General features: G+C 41.4%; 1 long non-coding RNA gene across 2 annotated transcripts in view; it reads left to right on the forward strand.

Moving 5' to 3' along the window:
- Positions 1–19,638, forward strand: part of LOC307204408 — a 56,053-nt gene extending 36,415 nt beyond the window's left edge. The window contains exons 2-4 of one of the 2 annotated variants that reach the window (XR_013833681.1): positions 9,095–9,275; positions 10,162–10,740; positions 19,569–19,638. This is a non-coding gene — a long non-coding RNA (uncharacterized lncRNA). Of the gene's footprint in view, positions 1–9,094; positions 9,276–10,161; positions 10,850–19,568 lie in introns of those variants that run through there. The other variant, XR_013833682.1, reaches the window with a different exon arrangement.
- Positions 19,639–20,053: the final 415 nt, after the last annotated feature.

Below are 20,053 nucleotides of genomic sequence, written 5' to 3' on the forward strand. Positions count from 1 at the left end.
GCACTTTGGCAAAAGTCACTTGGAAAGGGAGAGATTCAATGCATGAATGTTTCACTAGTTAGTGAATTTCCATTGAAACTTTAATGGAAATGCTTGTAAATATACTCCCCCAAAGCCACATTGTGTGCCATTTCCCAAAACAGGGATGGGTGTAAAGCTGCTGTTTAACCAGGAAAGGCGGCGGGGGGGGGGGGGATCGATTAGCCAGATCATTTAACATACTAAAACAATTATGGCATAATTATAAGGAACATAATTATATACTCTTGATGCCTTTAATTGTGTCATCCTCACTAACTAACATTAAAAACTCAATCAAAACAAATTAAGCATTAAAATTTAAATCAGAAGTTAATGGAAAAAACGGTTTTTCAAAATGAAATAATTATAACTCTGAATTCCACCTGTTAACAGGAAACCTACTTAACTTGGTTTCTTTTTCCTTTGTTTTTCTGCAGTCTCATACAGGTGAACGATCTCCCAGTGAGAATGTTAAGCAAGTTAAATAAATAAAAAAATCAAAGTCACACACTCTTCCCTGTCCCCCTTTTTATACTTCTATGAACTTGTGGAGACATTTCTTTCAATCTCCTTTTCTAATCCAAAGGTATAGATATGGCAAGGAGGTCCCTCCTATGTCTCTGATCAGAAAAAAAATGTGAAATTTGAGCATTAGCACTGCTAGCTTTTCAGCCCCAACTGTGAAGGTAATCCTCCTCTCCTATTTTTATCAAGAGCAATTCCAGCCTTTGCACAAAGCTGTGGTCACGGGGCCCTACCAGAGCCCTTCTGCCTCTGCGGGAGGGGGGCAGTTCCAGGCAGGCATGCCAATTCTAGGGGGCTGAGGTGTCTTTGGTCCCCTGACTATTTGTTGGAATAGGACTGGGCTCCCTCACTCTTGAGGGGGCCTGGCACCCATTACGTGTGTGGGACATCTCACGAGTAGCAGTTTCAGTGGGTGGCTCCTCCAGAGCCCTCAGCCCCCTTCAGATGATGCAATGGTGTGCGTCCATCTCATGCATGGCACCAGGGGCGTAGCTAGCGGCTCCAGCACCTGGAGTGGCAGGGGCGGGGTGAGTTGCCCACGGGGGCAGGGGGGCGATCCGCACATGGGGGTGGTGCACCGATCTGCCCACGGAGTCCGCCTGGTGGGCACAAGCCCCACGCTGCCGTTTCGGGCAGCACAGGGGCCCGAGATAAGTGGCTCAGGCGTACTGCAGGCCAGGCCCCACAGTAATGCCGCCATTTTGTCACCCCCTCAGGGATGACACCCGGGGCAGCCCACACCCCCATACACACCTCCCTCCCTACGCCCCAGCGTGGCATGCAGCACACACAACATCACACGTGACACACGCTGAACCCTTTCAATCTTAGGGGCAACCTCGCACCTCTGGTTCCAGAGGTTCCCGGCTTTATGTGATTTTGCCTATATACATGATGGCCAGGAACCTAACCCCCATGTAAGATGCACATTACCTGTACTGTAAAGTTTGCAACCTCCAATGATTTCTGCCCCCCAACCCATGTTTCATTTGGTGTGTTATGTAGCTTTGGTTTTCATTTTGCCTACTCTCGAGTTCTTGAAAGGAAATGGACTGGGCAGCGATGCAAATGAAGAAGCTACGATAATTTGGACCATATTCTGCAGCTGTGCCCATGCCTTACTCACTTTCAGTGAATAAGCTGGAGATATCTTTGTTTCCTTGAAATTGTTGTTGTTGTTGCTGCTGCTGCTGCTGCTGTCTTTTTGAGCCAGGCTAAAACAGCATTGTCCTTGGAAGTATCCAAATGCCTGGATGTGAAATAAATGCATACCATTATACTTCTCTTTTTACCTCACGCTCACGGACGGAAGCGACCTGTCGCCGGTTGTGGAGGCAGGAATCTTGCCTGGCTGCTGAAGGTCAAAATTAAGTCAAAACGGGAGGAGGGGGAGAGAAAGGGGGAGGGCAAGTATAAATAAATAAATAAACAAACCCATTTCACTGTGAAAGGAGTGATTACCAGGCTGCTGATTACGAGTGGGCAAATGACGCGTAGAGTCACAAAGGTACAGTAGCTGTGGCAATTGTGGGGAATTAACTGGGGTGCTTTGGTGCACTCCTTGGAACAGGAATGACTCACAGAATGGTTTGCAGCGATGTGAAAATTATTGCCATCCTTTTCGCAGGAGCACTTTACTTGATTTCCTTCCCTTTCCCCTCCCCACCAAAGGAAGCTGTCGAGCCATCAGGTGAATTCACCATTTATTACCTACCTGCCAAACAGATGTGGCAAGCAGGCAGGCTGTGAAGAAACGGTCAAAAGGACAAAACTGCTCTTTTTGATGATGTGAGGAATACACCTTTCCCTCCTGGTGTTTTGATGTTAAAAATTGTGTTTCTATTGTCAGCCCTCTTTTACAGAAACATTTTTTAATATATATATATATATAAAATGGAGTGGATTTGGAAGGAATACCGCAATATGTACTTACTGTATGCTTTTGGAAGGAAATATTTTGACCAAAGAAACATTCCACATTTCCCTTAGAAAAATAAAAGCTTTTAAAGGCCATTTGGAAGCCTACAAATAACTCATGCAACTCCTTGTAAAAAGCTTTTAAAATTGTTAAAGCCAGAACCCCAGCCACTCCTTCTAACTCGTGTATTCAAGAAGAAATTCAGTCAGCTGTGGTCTCCAGAAAATAACTTCTTACATAAATTTATTCCCAGTAGATTGACATCTTCAGCAGCTTTACAGCCAATTGTTAGATTAAATGGGAAGAAAAACAAATCTGGCAAAATGGGCTGCAGCAAACTAAAACTCGTGGCAAAAAATATTAGCCTTTCAGAGGCCAGAGAGCTCTCCAGTGTTTTTCATACAATGGACTAACACAGCTACCATTTGGGATGCAAAGTAGGAACATATGAGTCCTGCAGGATCATATCAAGCACCTCCGTAGCTCAGTGACCTATTTCAGACTGGACAAAATAAAGTATTTCTTCCCACAGCACATAGTTAAACTATGAAATTTGCTCCCACAAGAGGCAGTTATTGCCACCAACATAGATGGCTTTAAAATAAGGTAAAGGTAAAGGGACCCCTGACCATTCTATTAGGTCCAGTCGTGACAGACTCTGGGGTTGTGGCACTCATCTCGCTTTATTGGCCGAGGGAGCCGGCGTTTGTCCGCAGACAGCTTCTGGGTCATGTGGCCAGCCTGACTAAGCCGCTTCTGGCGAACCAGAGCAGCGCACGGAAATGCCGTTTACCTTCCCGCTGGAGTGGTATACCTATTTATCTACTTGCACTTTGACGTGCTTTCGAACTGCTAGGTTGGCAGGAGCAGGGACCGAGCAATGGGAGCTCACCCCGTTGTGGGGATTCGAACCGCTGACCTTCTGATCGGCAAGTCCTAGGCTCTGTGGTTTAACCCACAGCACCACCCGCATCCCGGTTTTAAAATAAGATTAGACAAATTCATGCTCTCCTAGTGAGGCAGCAATAAAACTGCTAGCATATTTGCAAAGCCAAACAGGATCTGGTATGGTTTCAAATTGGACGGAGGACCACATGTTGAGATTCTTGCGTTACATGGGATTGCAAGATTATTTAAAAAAATTGGGAAACAATATACAACGAACTGAAAAAAAATGTTTTAAATAACATTTCTTTAAAAAATCAGAAGTTTTTTCATTAGGTATTTTAGGACAAGAGCTGCCAAATGAAAAATGAACATTATTTATGTATGCTACAACAGCAGCAAGAATTCTAATAGCACAAAATTGGAAGACTGGAGAAGTACCATTTAAAGAACAATGGCAAGAAAAACTGATGAACTATGCAGAGTTAGCAAAGTTAACAAACTGTGAGGAAAGGACAATAGGGACTTTGAAAAAGAATGGGTACCTTTTACAATATACTTGCAGGGGGGAGGAAACATGGACTCGCCGGCAGGATTTAAATAAACATTTACAACTTTAATTACATAAAACAAGAAATATAACAATGTAATAACACTGTATTATATACAAACAGCAGAATGTAATAAACCAGAAATGGAAGCTGAGGGAAGTCAACGTGGAGGGGGTGAATTGAAAAACGAATGTTTAGTAGTGATACTGGAAATTTGTTTTGAAAATGTAAAATCAATAAAAAAAATTAACAACAACAAAAGGGAGATTCCTGCATTACAGGAAGTTAGACTAGCTGACCTTTGTGGTTCCTTCCAACTTTTCTGATTTTATGGAGGATAAGGCTATCAATGACTATTAGCAATAACAGCTATATTCGACTTCCACAGTTGGGGCAATATGCTTCTCAATACCACTGGAAACCGCAGGAGAGGAAACTACTGTTGTGTGCATGTCCTGCTTGCCGGACTCCCAGGGGCATCTGGCTGGCCAGCATGAGAAGAGGGAAATGGACTAGTGCACCTCCCAAGGGCCCTGGGAAAAGGGAAATCCCATTTTTTCACATGAGATCTTGGTAGCCATTTTGGGTGCCGCGATCTCTCATGCTGCACCCCGAAAAGCGTTTTTTCAGGGCGAGAGCAAGGCGCAGGTCATGTCACTCACCCAGGAGCATTTCCTGGAAGCTGTGTGTCCCAATTTGGGACTTGAAAATGTTGGATGTTCTGAACGAGATGGGCCACTGGCATGATCCAGTGGAGCTTTTCTTATGGCCTTCATACAAAAACATGAAGTTAATACAGTGGTACCTCGGGTTAAGTACTTAATTCGCTCTGGAGGTCCGTTCTTAACCTGGAACTGTTCTTAACCTGAAGCACCACTTTAGCTAATGGGGCCTCCTGCTGCTGCCGCGCTGCCGGAGCCCGATTTGTGTTCTTATCCTGAAGCACTATTTCTGGCTTAGTGGAGCGTATGTAACCTGAAGCATATGTAACCTGAAGCGTATGTAACCTGAGGTACCACTGTAAATCAGATCTTGCATTCCTTGTCCAAATGAAGTGGAAAGTCTGTATTATGGAGGTCCTGCTAGCAGGCCAAGAGTGGGGGGTGCTCTTGCGCTCAAGTCCTGCTTGTACATTTCCCACTTGCATCTGGTCGGCCACTGTGAGAACAGGACTAGATGGGTCACTGGCCTCATCCGGCAGCTCTTTTTTTCATATTAAATTTTCAATAATTTAACATCCTAATTAATTACTTATTCATCCCTCCTAGACTTCCCCCCACCCCCTGGTTTCCAATTTCTCCCCTTTGTTACCATACACATCCTTAGTTTTTCATTCAGTTACAAGTCCATTGATAACCCTAATTCACAATACCTCATAGATGCTACATCAATCCTGCTCAGGCTTTTAAGTCTTTACAGTGGACCTTAAAGTATTCTATAAATTTAATCCAGTCTTGTATAAACTTTTTTTTCATCTTGGTCCCAGATTTTCACAGTTATCTTTGTCATTTCGGCATAGTCTATCATCTTAGTTATCCATTCCTCCTCCATTGGTACTTTCTCTTCTTTCCATTTCTGGGCAAGTAGCATCCTGGTGGCTGTAGTTGCATATATAAATAGTCTTTTAACATTTCTTGGTATGTCTTCACCTGTTATTCCTAATAAAAAGGCCTCTGGTTTTTTAACAAAAGTTATCTTCAACATTTTCTTCAATTCGTTATAAATCATTTCCCAGATCCAGCAGTTCTTATGGAGGTGAATGCAAGTCCCCTATTCCATGTAATGGCCCCGTGTGTTGAGTATCTGTGTCTGCAGGGGTTGAGGAACAGTGGGACTCTGCTATTTGTAGTGGGGTTCCCTCCACGAATGGCTCTGTGCCCAGCATACTGGAGCCTGCTAGTTGTATAAACATGACTGGCTATTTTTCATGCTAAATGGGGGCGGAAATAGTTTCTTTAATATATTTTTCAGTCTGTGAACACGTTGACTGTAAGAAACTGCTTCCGAGGTCACCATTTTTACATGCATTTCGACACAATCAAGGTGCAATAAAACATATTTTGGTTTGGAAAACTAACATAATAATTCAGTGGATCTGAAAAAAACTTTTAAAATCTCTGAATCCGTACTCTTAATATTGATGCCTGCCACTTAATGAATAATACATTTTATCATACGGCATCAAGGCTTTATGGGAACCAGGTACTTATGTAAGCGGAAAAGCAGATTCGGATCTTATATAAGCACCTTATGTAATGCTGTCAATGGCGACTAGCTACAATGGCTATATGCTGCCTTCACAGTTGGAGGCTGTATTCTTCTGAGTTCCTGGAAACCACTCAGGTCCTGCTTGCAGCCTTCCCATGGACAACTAGTTGTCTGGATGCTCCTTGTCTGATCCAGCAAGGCTTTCTTTATGCTCCCCAGCAGAGACCTGGATGCACTCCTCCATCTCTCTAAATATTTTTGCGCTTGATGTTGCAAAGTAATTTGATTGGTGTTATACAAGTCATGCAAGTCTGTGCTAATACTCAAGCCCAGATATTTTGCTTTAGAGCAGAGTCTTATTTGTTAACCAGTTAGCATCCTGAATTTTATCAAACCCTCAAGATTTAGAGGAAGCACTTCAATTTTGTAACACTGACTTTGCACCCAGCTACTTTTGCATATTGCTGCAGGAACTTTTCTAATTCCTCCATTCATCAAAAAAAACTGCCATATCTTCAGCACACATACTTTTAGTTCTGTTTGTCCTATGTGTATATGTGAAATCTTATTCTGCTAGCTGGTGCTTTCTGCCAAAAGTTCTAAGGACCATCTAAACCATGGGTAGGCAAACTAAGGCCCGGGGGCTGGATCCGGCCCAATCACCTTCTAATTCCGGCCCGCAGACAGTCCAGGAATCAGCATGTTTTTACATGAGTAGAATGTGCCCTTTTATTTAAAATGCATCTCTGGGTTATTTGTGGAGCATAGGAATCCATTCATTCCCCCCCCCCCCAAAAAAAAATAGTCCGGCCCACCACATGGTCTGAGGGACAGTGGACGAGCCCCCTGCTGAAAAAGTTTGCTGACCCCTGATCTAAACAATACTTCTGGCAAGGCCACGCTTGTCTTGCACCCCTCAGCAAATGAAAAGCTGGGAAACCTGATGTAAATAATATTGACCCATTCACAGAAGTTGGTCCCAAAACAATAACATGGCATACAGTCCTTTAAGAAGGGCCATTTTAACCTGTCAGACACCTTCTCAGTGTCCAAAAACACACACAGCTGACAGTTTATTTTTTCTGTTATAATCTGTTATGTCTATCAGTGTTCCTAGATTTACCTTTAAAAAAGCTGGCTTGAACTTTGTGGCTATTATTTAATTCACATTGAATCCATATTAATAGGAATTATTTTATTTACTCTGTTCATTAGAACTGCTATAAAGATTTTATAGTCAAAATTCAATAAGTGTCTGTATGGTGCTACATCTCCTTGGCCTTTTCCTTTAGTATATATATTTATATTATAATTATATATCAAATTATTTCCCCAATTCTTGAGGTATATGGTTTAGAGTATATACTTCATTTAGAGCTGCTGTTATTGTGTCTTGGATAATATTAATAAATTACTTATTGTACTCTGTGATAAAACCATCTGATCCAGGTGGCTCTCCTATCTTTAATTATTGGATGGTCTGCTGCATTTTAGTACAACTTGCACTTTGGTCCAGCCATAACTTATTTATTTCATTTAAGGTTTGAATTTCAGTTTATGCTACATATTCTTTAATGTCCTTCCCCTCTGGCTTTTGTGTTTTATAGGGGTTTTTATTTTAGTACTCTAAGAATTAAATTTACTATTTCCTTACTATCAGTTATTCTCGATCTATCTAGCCAAAGTGGATGGAACAATGTATGTAAATTTTACCCTTGTACAGTATGCTAATTTCTACATCTACTCATGCATCCTTCTCTATTCTCTACCCGAGCAAGCAAGAGGCATTATCAGAATTCAAGGACACATTCCAGCTGGGCAAAAACACTCCAGAAAAATGAGAAGCAGAGCTAGCGAAGAGTGTGACAGGGAGAGCTTAGAGTGTGACAGGGAGAGTGTGACAGGTGTGCTTAGGGATGAGATGTGGCCTGAAGAAAGTCACCAGTGCCAGAGAGAAAGTTCTGGAGGGACACATTTCCCCCCTGGGCCTGAGGTGCCCCACCCCTGAGCTACCAAAGGATAAGCCATGAGTGGAGAGGAGTTGTTGGCACTGTTCTCCTCCCCAGACACACATAAACCTGCCCATCCCATTTGCTTTAAGCATTGGGATGGACACTCCTTGCAGCAGAAGCAATTGAGCTGGAGCTGAACCCTAATAATAATAATAATAATTATTATTATTATTATTATTATTTTACCCTGCCCTTCCCCAGCCACTCTGGGCGGCTTCCAGCAAAATATAAAAAATAATAAAATGTCAAACATTTAAAACTTCCTGATCACCAAATGTTGATGAAGTTCTTCTATCATAAATATAAGCAATAAAATTGCAGAAAGCAAATAGCAGAAAATAATGAGAGGGTCATCTTATACAGTTGCAGAGGATACAGAAGGTCAAAGGATGTTTCTTAAGTGCAACAGAGGCCACAAACAGGATACAACTCCAAGCTGTTCAGTCCAAGGTAATATCAGTGTTCAGTAAGCTCGTAACTTGCGCACATTCAACTTTACACACTTGGCAAAATATAAAAAATAAAAGGGGGGCAGACGTCCCGGGGAAAAAGACTTTGGCAAGCCCACCTGCCATTGCGCCAAATATGTTTTCACTATGTGATTTTGGTGGGATCCCTGGAATATAACCCCCACATACCTGCATTGACATCACAACCAAATAGGTCTTATTTATAGAGAAGAATAGAATATTATGCTGCATTTATAATACAGCTGCTGGCTGATCATTCATTTGTTAATGGTTAGGAGACAGTGTCTGGATAGCAGCAGAGATTCTCTCTGTGTTTTTTGAATGAGATACCCAACAAAGGAAAGCGAGAGAGCACACACAGAAACAGCAGCCTGGAAGTTGGAATGGGCAAAGAAAGAGAGCTGGCAATTCTGACTAGAGTTAGCTGAAAGTGGGAGTGCCCACACAGTCCCAGGCAGCAGGCCATTTTCTTCCACCTGTAGTCAGGCTGTTACTATTTTTCAGGAGGCATTCAACTGCATACCAGCAAATTTAGGTATGTGCAACATATATCTGATGCTGTACACAACTTCCATGCAAAGAAATGAGTGCGCAATAAAGAGTGGACATCGCATAACTTCTGCACAGGCTTTGTGCAATCAAATCAGGATGAACGCGCAACATACAGGAAGCGATTAAAGGTTTGGTAAGTAGCATGACAAATATCAGGGGGTCGTGGGAAGATAGCAGTAAATACAATTGTACTATGCCCTTTTTGGCACAGAAAATTATGTAGCCTATTTAGCTCTGGTGTGTTCTTAGAAACCTGCAGAAGTCACACAAGGCCAGGAGAGCTGAGCTTTTTCCTAAATGTGCAATTTGGTACTTTGATTCAGTTTTTCATTTGATGCAGGGTTCATTAACCCATAACGTTTTAATCTCTACTACTCTGCCCATTTCCGAACATGTGCCATAAATTATGTATTTTTGTCTTCTAGCTTGTTAACAACTGTTACAAAAATATTGTCAGCCGATCCTTTATTCTTTGCATTAATCCCACCCCCTGTAATATCAAGGAGTGTATTGTCTGCAGAGCAATCATAAATCAGTGGTGCCATAAACTATTTTATTGCATTTTAACCTCTTTGAGCTTTTTTAAGTTTAAGATGGTGGGAGTTTCTCATCCTCATCTCTTTCTAGGTCTTTCCAAGCAAGCGAGAATAAGGAATCACTTGGATTTGCTATCACTGAACTTTAGCATCACAGAACTTTAAAAACATTAAACATGTTAATTTAATTAAAACAAAATTGTTTGCATTAGTCAGTGTTAGCTTTCTTAAACCTCTCTCTGTTGGCAACACCCAGACAGGATAATTGGCTACCCCATACATGCACAGCCATGGGGAAACATAATTTAGTGGGAGGGAACATCCTAGACAAATGTCTACTCCGTGGTTTATGAGGGCATGCAATGCTATCCACACTTTTAACAGCTAAACCCCTGAAAACTGGGAGATTGACAAAGGGGCCCAAACGTGAGGAGTATTCATTAAAAGATGCAAATAGCCAGAATCTGTGCTGTTTTGTTTCAGTCTCCTTTATCCCGTTGAAAACAGGGAAGCCTCCTGTCATGCAGACTCAGAGATTCTCAGGGCCCAATAAAGGTTGGTGGCATTTTCAATCTATGTTTGTTTTCCTTCTTCTAATCACACATCCCAAATCTGCCACAAAACTCAGCTGGACTTAATCCATAACCTTTTACAAGTGTAATAACTAACTTGTATCATCCCATGATTTTTTCAACCAATTTTTTTGTAAAAGCTTAGAAAACAGTGTGCATAACAACACAGATGGCTTACAAATATATCCCATTTATTGTAGATATGATTTTCTATGTGAGTAATCTTAAGAACTAAAAAAAAATCCCATACATATCTGCAGATTGTATCTACTGACCTAACAATATCTGCTGATTTAGTAAAACACACCTCTGCTTCATGTATCACAGTGAGCAAAACCAAAACTCCAGGAGAATATGTGGGGTTTGAAGGAGGAGTGGCTAGCTTTACCTTTCCCATGTGAGGATGGGAAAGTAACTGACAGAGGAAACTCAGTAAGAGCTGAGAAGGAAGGCTACCACAAGTGGGAGCTGTAGCTACCATCTAATGCTGGTAAGTCAGTTGTGGTGAGCTTCTATGGAATGTCGTTTTGGAATAATGATCCCACCCCTGCCCAACTTGTATACTATCATTTTATTTCTGTGTTAGGCATTATTGTGTCTCCTGCTTCATTTTAAGTTGTTCAATTAGGTTAGCTTATTTGTGTATTGCTTTATATAATGTGCGGATTTATTTTCTGTATTTATGGACATTAGAGTTATTTTTAATTCTTATTTTTTTAAAAAAAATAATGTTATATTTACTGTTCATGTGAGAAAATTGGGCACAATTTTCTAGGAAGAGTGGCATGCAAATAAAGAGATGAAGAGGAGGAATGGGACCTTATACCAAACAGACTATTTCTCTATCTAGCCCTATATTGTCCAATGAGCAGTGGTCTTTATCACCTGCTATGTGATACTTTTTGCTTAGCTAGAGATGCCAGGAATTGGACCACAGACCTTCTGCTTGCAGAACATGTCCTCAACCTTTCCACTGCTCTGTACTCTGTGTTAGATATGAGTATCTAACTCTCAGCATTCCTAGAGCTCAGCCTCCTTTTGTCACCAAAGGTTTGTTACTTGGGACCCTTCTGAGCCCACTGCTGCTTATACAATATTTAGGTGAAACTAAGAACAGCTGTTCATTAGGAAGGTCCAATTTCACACTAATGTACTTTCAGTCTGAGAGTGGCACCCATCTCTTCCCTAATGCCATCAGTCTCTTGCCTAATCATTGTCCTGAAACCTCTTTGTTTTTTCTGTGTCTGTCCACGATTTGAGAGTAGAATCAGGTAAGTCAACTGAGTTGAGACAATATCTTGTTGCTGCCTGCCATTCTAGAATAACATCAAGTATCTATTGTTATCATATGTAGTGATCCTCTTCGAAACTCTGTGAGGTGCAGCTCATGCAAAACCTAGCAAAAGACCTCTAGGGTGTCTGTCACTAGGACCGCATTACACCAGCGCTGCAAGATCCTGCAGCACTGCTCAAGAAGGTCCCCACCCCACTGGAATCTCCCATCATTTATTTATTCGTGTATAGCTTCAAGTAATGTATTTAAGGCATGAACAGTAAAAATCAATACATGAAATACAAGTTAAACACAAAATAGCTTAAAATACAGATCACACATCCTAATTACAATATATGCAAATGCTCCACATGCCCCATTGTGTTCCATTTAACCCACTGATTGAACTTCACGATATAATGGTATATATCTAGATATTCTCACAGTAGACTCCTGACCTCATACCCACTCTTTAACCCAAATGTAACTCTAACCCACCTCTTCCCCCACCCATCACACTTTATGTCAATGCAACACAATAGGTTTGATAGACACAGTGAGAGACATAGGACAACTGTCAGGGAATTATCCTATAAAGTAGACAAACAGAATGGCTAGTTTAAAAGCAATTACACTAAACATGAGGGGGTTCGGAAACCGCATCAAAAGATAATGCATCACCTCTTTTGTAAACACCATGAGATCACACATTGCCTTCCTACAATAAACACACAATCTACCCAAAGGAAGCAAACTCCTGAGCGAACCCCGCTTCAGTCAACAATGGGTTGCACCTGGCTCAGGAAAGGCCCACAGAGTAACTATGATATTCAGTAGAGACCTGAATTTCAAAGCGACAACAGTGTGAAAAGACAAAAGAGGCAGATAAAATCTTGTTAAAGGGATGCTAGATGACAATACTAAACTGACCATTGGTTCCATATATATGCCCCAAACTCAAGACAACTAGAGTTCATCTAGAAAACACTAAATAAATTCCTCTCCTTCTCCAAAGGGGAAACAATCTTGGGAAGTGATCTCAGCCTAAACATGAGAGGCACGTCCCTGAAAGACATCCACCCTACAATCCCATGGGCAACCTTCCTCTGAAGGAAACCCCAAACAATTACCGTATTTTTCGCTCTATAGGACGCACCGGACCACTGGAGGGGCAGAACAGGGGGAGAAATTCTCCCCCCCTCTGCTCAGCGCCCCTTCAGTGAAGCGGCAGGAGAAACGGAGCCCCTTCCATTTCTCCTCCCGCATCGCTGAAGGGGCGCTGCGCAGAGAGGGAAAACCATGCAGAGCCTCTCCAGCGAAGTGAAGCCTGGAGAGCAAGAGGTGTGCACCGACCCCTCTCGCTCTCCAGGCTTCAGGCGGCTATCCGCAAGCCTTCGGAGTGCAGCGGGAACTCCTGCTGTGCTCTGAAGACTTGCGGATAGCTGCCCGACGCCCCCAGAGCGCAGCGGGAGTTCGCGCTGCGCTCCGGGGGCTTCGGCCTTCAGGCGGCTTCAGCGAAAGCAACACGAAGCCAAGGAGCGCGGGGGGAGCCCTCCCTCTGCAATTTGGAGGCTTCACATTGCTATCGCTGAAGCCAAGGAGCCTGCATTCGCTCCATAGGATGCATACACATTTCCCCTTAATTTTTGGAGGGGGGGAAGTGCGTCCTATAGAGCGAAAAATACGGTAGGTACTTTTATAAATTATTAAAAATGCTTAAAAAACATATGGGGTGAAGAAAACCCAGGAGACACCAGCCACACATTACAATCCAGGCACCACGACGCAGTGTCCAGACTTGACAGCATTCTGCTCCCACAAGGCCTAATCCTCCTGGTTGAATCAATGAACATAGGTAACATTAAAATCACAGACCATGCCCCAATAGAAGCTACTCTTAAAATAGGAGACAAAACATGAACCACCCCATCATGGTTCTTCAGTCCCATCCTAACCACAAATAAACTAATTAGAGAGAGTCTCACAAAAAGTTTCCAAAACTATTTCAAAGAAAATGATGTAGACAATATAACAACCCCCTCCTTTGGGACACCATGAAAGCTGTCCCCAGGGGAGCTTGCGTAAAAGAGAAAGCACAGCTTAAAAAACAAACCACCTCAAAAATTAGCAAAATAGAACAAGACATCATGGCCCTCTCATCACGCTACAAACAAACAGGAGCCAAAAGGCTCCTTAAATTTATAGAGCAAAAAAGGAGGGAACTCGACTCACTAGAAATCAACAAAACAATAATCAACATCCTATACTCAAAACAGCGCTTCTACGAGTATGGAGGGGGAAAATCCAGACTATTAGCAAACAGGTGTAAGGGGAAAAAACACTCAAAACAAGAATTCACTGCATCACCAAAAAAACCCAGCAACATAACATTCTCCTCCAAAGGAATAACCTCAGAATTTGCAGAATTGTATTCCAACCTATACACCTAGAGATGGGGAGACCTGGGGAAAAACTGGAAACCCCCCCCCATTTTTTACCAAAGCTTTTGGGGAGGACTGGGGGGGGGGTAGTTTGATATAGTTTGAATATTCCACACACTTTTTTTCCAATTTTCGGGGGGGGGCAGCTTTGGGGGGAAATGAAAAAAACTTTTAAAAAAAAATCTGGGTTTTGTCCAGGCCTTCCCATTTCTATATACACCTCACCGAAATGCTAGAGAGGCTGCACCTCCACAGGCCCATACCTCCACATGTGGTGGGAATGTCCCAGAATCCAACTCTTCTGGACATCAGTCATACAAGAAATATGCAAATTAACTAAGCAGGTATTAGAAGTCACCCTACTCACCCTACTTGGACCAATGGTATCAAACAGTATGGGAAACAGCCTTACTAGAAAAGCTAACCAATAAACTGAAACTGACATGGGGACAAATAGAAGAAGATGCCTTTACTCCGGTACGGGTCCCCTTCATCACAAACACAGCCCAACAAGACAACAACAAGAATCCACCGACAACAAATGAATCAATATGGCTAACCTGATCCAAAAATCCATCCCCTCACACACTCACACACATAAGCAAATCTCACTACAGCCAGTCAAAGGCAACCAACCAAACCCTAGGCCACTTGCAACTTCTCTCATCACCAAGGAAATATAACAAGTGAACAGAAAGAGAACTCACACAAGTGACGCTGAAACAAAACCCCACACATACACTAAGTAGAAAAATAGAAGCATTCAGAACAATGTCATTTTCAAAGGATGGCTTTGCTTTGGGTCTCATACTGCTTCAGTAAGTGCAAACTAGATAGCTTCTCCTTTAAAAGCACACTGAGAATCAAATTTCCTCCTCATCCGCAAGCACTATTAACAGAATTGTGCATATATGTCAGTAGTCAACAGTGTTTATCAGGGCTGTAGCTTTTCCCTTAGGTCATTTGCTCCACTTGGAGATTCCTTGAAGACACACGCAGACCTGACAGCCTCAGCTGTTCTCACACCAGAAATGAAGAGTGAGCAATTTCCCATCTGTGTTCTATCCCTGCTGTTTAAAGATTCAAATAGAGAGGCGAAAATGAACCAAAATATGCTTCTTAGGAATTTCAAATTTGCCATTGACATTTGGAGGTTTCCCTCCAGCTCAAGCATAGGCAAATTCAGCTCTCAATATGTTTTGGGACTACAACTCCCATCATCCCTAGCTAACAGGACCAGTGGTCAGGGATGATGGGAACTGTAGTCTCAAAAAAACATGTGGAGGGCTGAGTTTGCCTATGCCTGCTCAAGCTATTCCCTTGTCATACACCAGCCTGTCTTTAGCACTGGTGATCTGCTTTAAGCCACTTCTGATGGATACTCCACTAGCCAGAGTTCTTCACTAACACCATTCCTGTAAGCTTCACATGTCTTTTCCTTTTTGTATACAGTGGTACCTCTAGTTACAAACGCCTCAGGTTACAAACGCTTCAGGTTACAAACTCTGCTAACCTGTAAGAGTTACCTCAAGTTGAGAACTTTGCCCTAGGATGAGAACAGGAATCGTGTGCCGGTGGCGTAGTGGCAGTGAGATGTAGCGAAAGCACGCCTCTATTTTTTTTATTTTTTTTTAAAAAAAGATATTTATTAAGATTTTATATAATAGAAACAACAAAAAGAAAAAGTACATCAAAAAGAAACAGAAAAAACAATAAAAACATAAACAAGAGAAAATCCATTTTTTTAACTTATTATCTATATAACCTTCTTTCTTGACTTCCTCACATCTCCCTTCTTTGTGTTCCCCTTCACACAATCAAATTCAGCAAGTTCTAAGCCTCTTTCAAACCTCGTTTATAATTATATATTTCAACCTATTATGTCTCCAATTTTCCTTCTCTTCTCATTCTCAAATTTTAACCCTTCTTAATAACTTAAACCCTTGTGCCATTTTGTTTAAATTTGACATAATATTACTCTGATCTTTTTCCCCCTTTTCTTTTTAAGAATTTTTTCATACTCCTTTTAACTAGATCACTAATGCCATATTCTCTTTAAGCCCAACATCATTTTAACATTCAGACATTTTACAATGTTTCTGCAGGTAGTCTTTAAATTTCTTCCAGTCCTCTTCCACCGACTCTTCTCCCAGGTCTCGTATTCTGCCAGTCATTTCTGCCATCTCCATATAGTCTATCACTTGCATCTGCCATTCTTCCAGGGTGGGCAAATCTTGTATCTTCCAATACTTTGCGATAAGTATTCTTGCTGCTGTTGTTGCATACATAAAAAATGTTCTATCCTTCTTTGGCACCAATTGGCCGACGATGCCCAAAAGGAAGGCCTCTGGTTTCTTAGGAAAGGTATATTTAAATACCTTTTTTAGTTCATTATAGATCATTTCCCAGAAAGCCTTGACCTTTGGGCACGTCCACCAAAAGTGAAAGAATGTTCCCTCAGTTTCTTTACATTTCCAACATTTGTTATCAGGCAAATGATATACTTTTGCTTAACTGGGGTCATGTACCACCTATACATCATTTTCATAATATTTTCTTTTAAGGCATTACATGCCGTAAAGTTTACACCGGTGGTCCATAACTGTTCCCAGTCAGCAAACATGATGTTATGACCAATATCCTGTGCCCACTTAATCATAGCTGATTTGACCGTTTCATCCTGAGTGTTCCATTTTAACAGCAAGTTATACATTCTTGAAAGTATCTTAGTTTTAGGTTCTAACAATTCTGTTTCTAATTTCGATTTTTCCACCTGGAAGCCTATTTTTTTATCCAAATTAAAGGCCTCTCTAATTTGGTAGTAGTGTAACCAATCTCGCACTTTATCTTTTAGTTTTTCAAAACTCTGCAATCTCAATGTGTCTCCATTTTGTTCTAATATCTCCCAATATTTCGGCCAGTTGGCCTCCATATTGAGTTTTTTCAGAGCCTTAGCTTCCATAGGTGATAACCACCTTGGAGTCTTGCTTTCCAATAAGTCTTTATATCTTGTCCAGACATTAAACACGGCTTTTCTGACAATATGGTTTTTAAATGCTCTATGAGCTTTAACCTTGTCATACTACAGATATGCATGCCACCCAAAAGCATTGTTAAACCCTTCCAAGTCCAAAATGTCAGTGTTCTCAAGAAGTAGCCAGTCCTTCAACCAGCAGAATGCTGCTGATTCATAGTACAACTTCATGTCTGGCAGGGCAAACCCCCCTCTTACTTTAGCATCGGTCAATATTTTAAATTTTATTCTGGGCTTTTTGCCCTGCCAGACAAATTTAGATATATCTCTCTGCCACCTCTTGAAACAATCCATCTTGTCCACAATCTGCAAAGTTTGAAACAAAAACAACATTTTTGGCAATACATTCATCTTTATAGCGGCAATTCTGCCCAACAAGGAAAGCTTCAGTTTTGACCAAATTTCTAAATCTTTTTTAACTTCTGACCAACATTTTGTTGTAATCTTCAAGCCAAGTCAGAGGAATGTGCCACTCTCCAGGCACCCGGCTTAGATTACTTGTTGACCTCCCTGTCAGCGACTCCCGGCAGGAGAGTCTATCGGCGATCCTCCTCAAACGTGAGAAGAACACACCACTCTTCCCTCCTCCCTGTCTTCCCCAGGAGGGGGAAAGAGACAGACAGAAATGTATTTACATGCCTTTATTTCTGTCTATGCAGCAGTACAGAGAAACATGTCTGCACTCTCCAAACACCAACAGCAGAGAGAGAAACTCCACCCCTGTACTTCCAGTACATATCAGGTGACACTCTGAGCTAACATCCGGTGCTCAGTACAGTGAATAGACTGTCCCCTTGCTCCCACGGTACAGTCCCAAACATCAACATCCTGTTTGGCTTTCCAGCCAGCTGCAGCTCGCTGGTGCATTGCTCCTTTTTCGTAACACATTTCTCATAATTATCTTTAAATAGATTCAAATTTTTGGCCGTCATATTAATCCCTAGGTATTTCACTTTCTTAACCACAATTAAATCTGTCTCCTTCTGAAACCTTTCTTTTTCCATTGTTGTCAAATTTTTCTCTAAAACCTTAGTTTTTTGCTTATTTAATTTAAATCCTGCCACATGACCAAATTCTTGAATCAATTCTAAAACCCTTTTTGTACTAGATTCCGGCTCCTGTAATGTCAAGACCAGGTCATCTGCAAAGGCCTTAAGTTTATATTGTTTAGCTCCGACCTGAATTCCTTTAATCCACTGGTCCCTTCTGATCATATTCAAGAGCACCTCCAGGATCGAAATAAATAACAATGGGGAGATAGGGCAGCCTTGTCGTGTTCCTTTTTCTATTCTAAACTCTTCTGACACCACATTGTTAACTATTAGTTTTGCTTTTTGTTCTGAGTAAATAGCCTCTATACCATTTTCAAACCCCCGTCCCACTCCCATTCCCTTAAGATTTTTCTTCATAAAATTCCAGGAAATATTATCAAAGGCCTCGAAAGCATGCCTCTAGTTAAGAACAGTTTCAGGTTAAGAACGGACCTCTAGAACGAATTAAGTTTGTAACTAGAGGTATCACTGTATTCTGTTTGCATCACTTTGCCTCCAAAAGGTTCACTACCTGGTATCTCTAGGTGGGTCTGAAAAAAGTCCTAGAGAGCTACTGCCACTTTCTACTGAGAATTCATCCTCATCCTCCAGTCTAAAGCAACCTCCCCGAGTCTGGTGTCTTCCAGATGTTTTGGACTACAACTCCCATCAGCCCCAGTCAGCATGGCCAAAGGGCAGGGATGATGGGAGTTGTAGTCCAGCAAGTTCTGGAAGGCATCGGGTTGGGAAAGTCTACAGTATAGTAACAGTACTGAACTAGACAGATTAATGGTCTGAATGTAACCATATACTTAATGATATGTATTGTATTACACTACCTACTCAGTCCTGAGCTTGTAGCTAAAGAGAATATTGCATTGGGTTAAGGCAAGGTAGGGGCAGGTGGGTTCACTGACTTTAAAACCCAATCAAAAGTTTCACTTTACTTATGTTGTCACCCTAGCACATCACCCATTTCATTACTGCATCTAATTTGGTTGATATCACAACATTATTACATTGATCACTGTTTCAACTTAGCCTAATTTAATTGATAGAATTCTGTGTCCTTGCTATTATAAGAGACAATTAGCTCTCATTAGTTTACATTTCACTCATTTTCTGCTGACTGATTGCACTACATACTGATACTTGCTAATATCAATATGCAATGCAATCAGTCAGAGGGAAATGTTGGTACAGTATCTCTACAAACTATCACACTTATCATTCTGATTGTCTGCAAAGTACCAATATTTGCCTACAATTTAATAGTTTCATAATGCAATATTTGGTATTAATAATCATCATCTGAAGGTCACATCCTTAATCACATTTGCACTGAGCAAAAATTAACTAATGAAGATTACAACGTATTAATAAATTGCAGATGGTACCTCTCTATTTTCCAACATAACCTTCAAATAACAGAAATGGGAGCTGTGATTTGACTTAAAGACTTTTTTGCTTCCCTCTTCCTATTTATTCAGTCTTCATTCTGGGTTCTAAGCGCTTTTTTTTTTTAATCCTTTTGTTAAGGTCCTGCAGTAACCATATGGAGAGCTTTAGCAGAGCAAGAACATGCAGCTGATGCTTTGTATTAGAGGTGAAGAGGTGACTTGAATTGTGCTACTGTTAATTTGCCCTTTAAGCAGCTACAGCAGGGAGTCTATAATGGCAAGAAGCCATGCAAGGAGATTTGCCTATCATTTTATTATGTCAGAAATGCTAAAGATTGAAAGCAATGGAAGGGCAAATAGCTTTTGGTAACCAATTTCACATAATCCACTGAGCATTCAAGGGCACCCATTTGTAAATATGTTGTAAGTTTACTCAGATAAAATGCATTCATACCTACATTTCTCCCCAGTATTTTTATGCTAGTGGAGACAAGATGCTTTTGGTCCTTCATTGCACATGTGTGTGTGTGTGTGTGTCTGTCTGTCTGTCTGTCTGTCTGTGTTTAATGATGCTATTAACTCCTCTGTGCCATGCCAGAGACTATTTAAAGAATCGTCATGGCA

This window comes from Podarcis cretensis (genome assembly GCF_951804945.1).
Source record: "Podarcis cretensis genome assembly, chromosome: 1".
Lineage (NCBI taxonomy): Eukaryota > Metazoa > Chordata > Lepidosauria > Squamata > Lacertidae > Podarcis > Podarcis cretensis.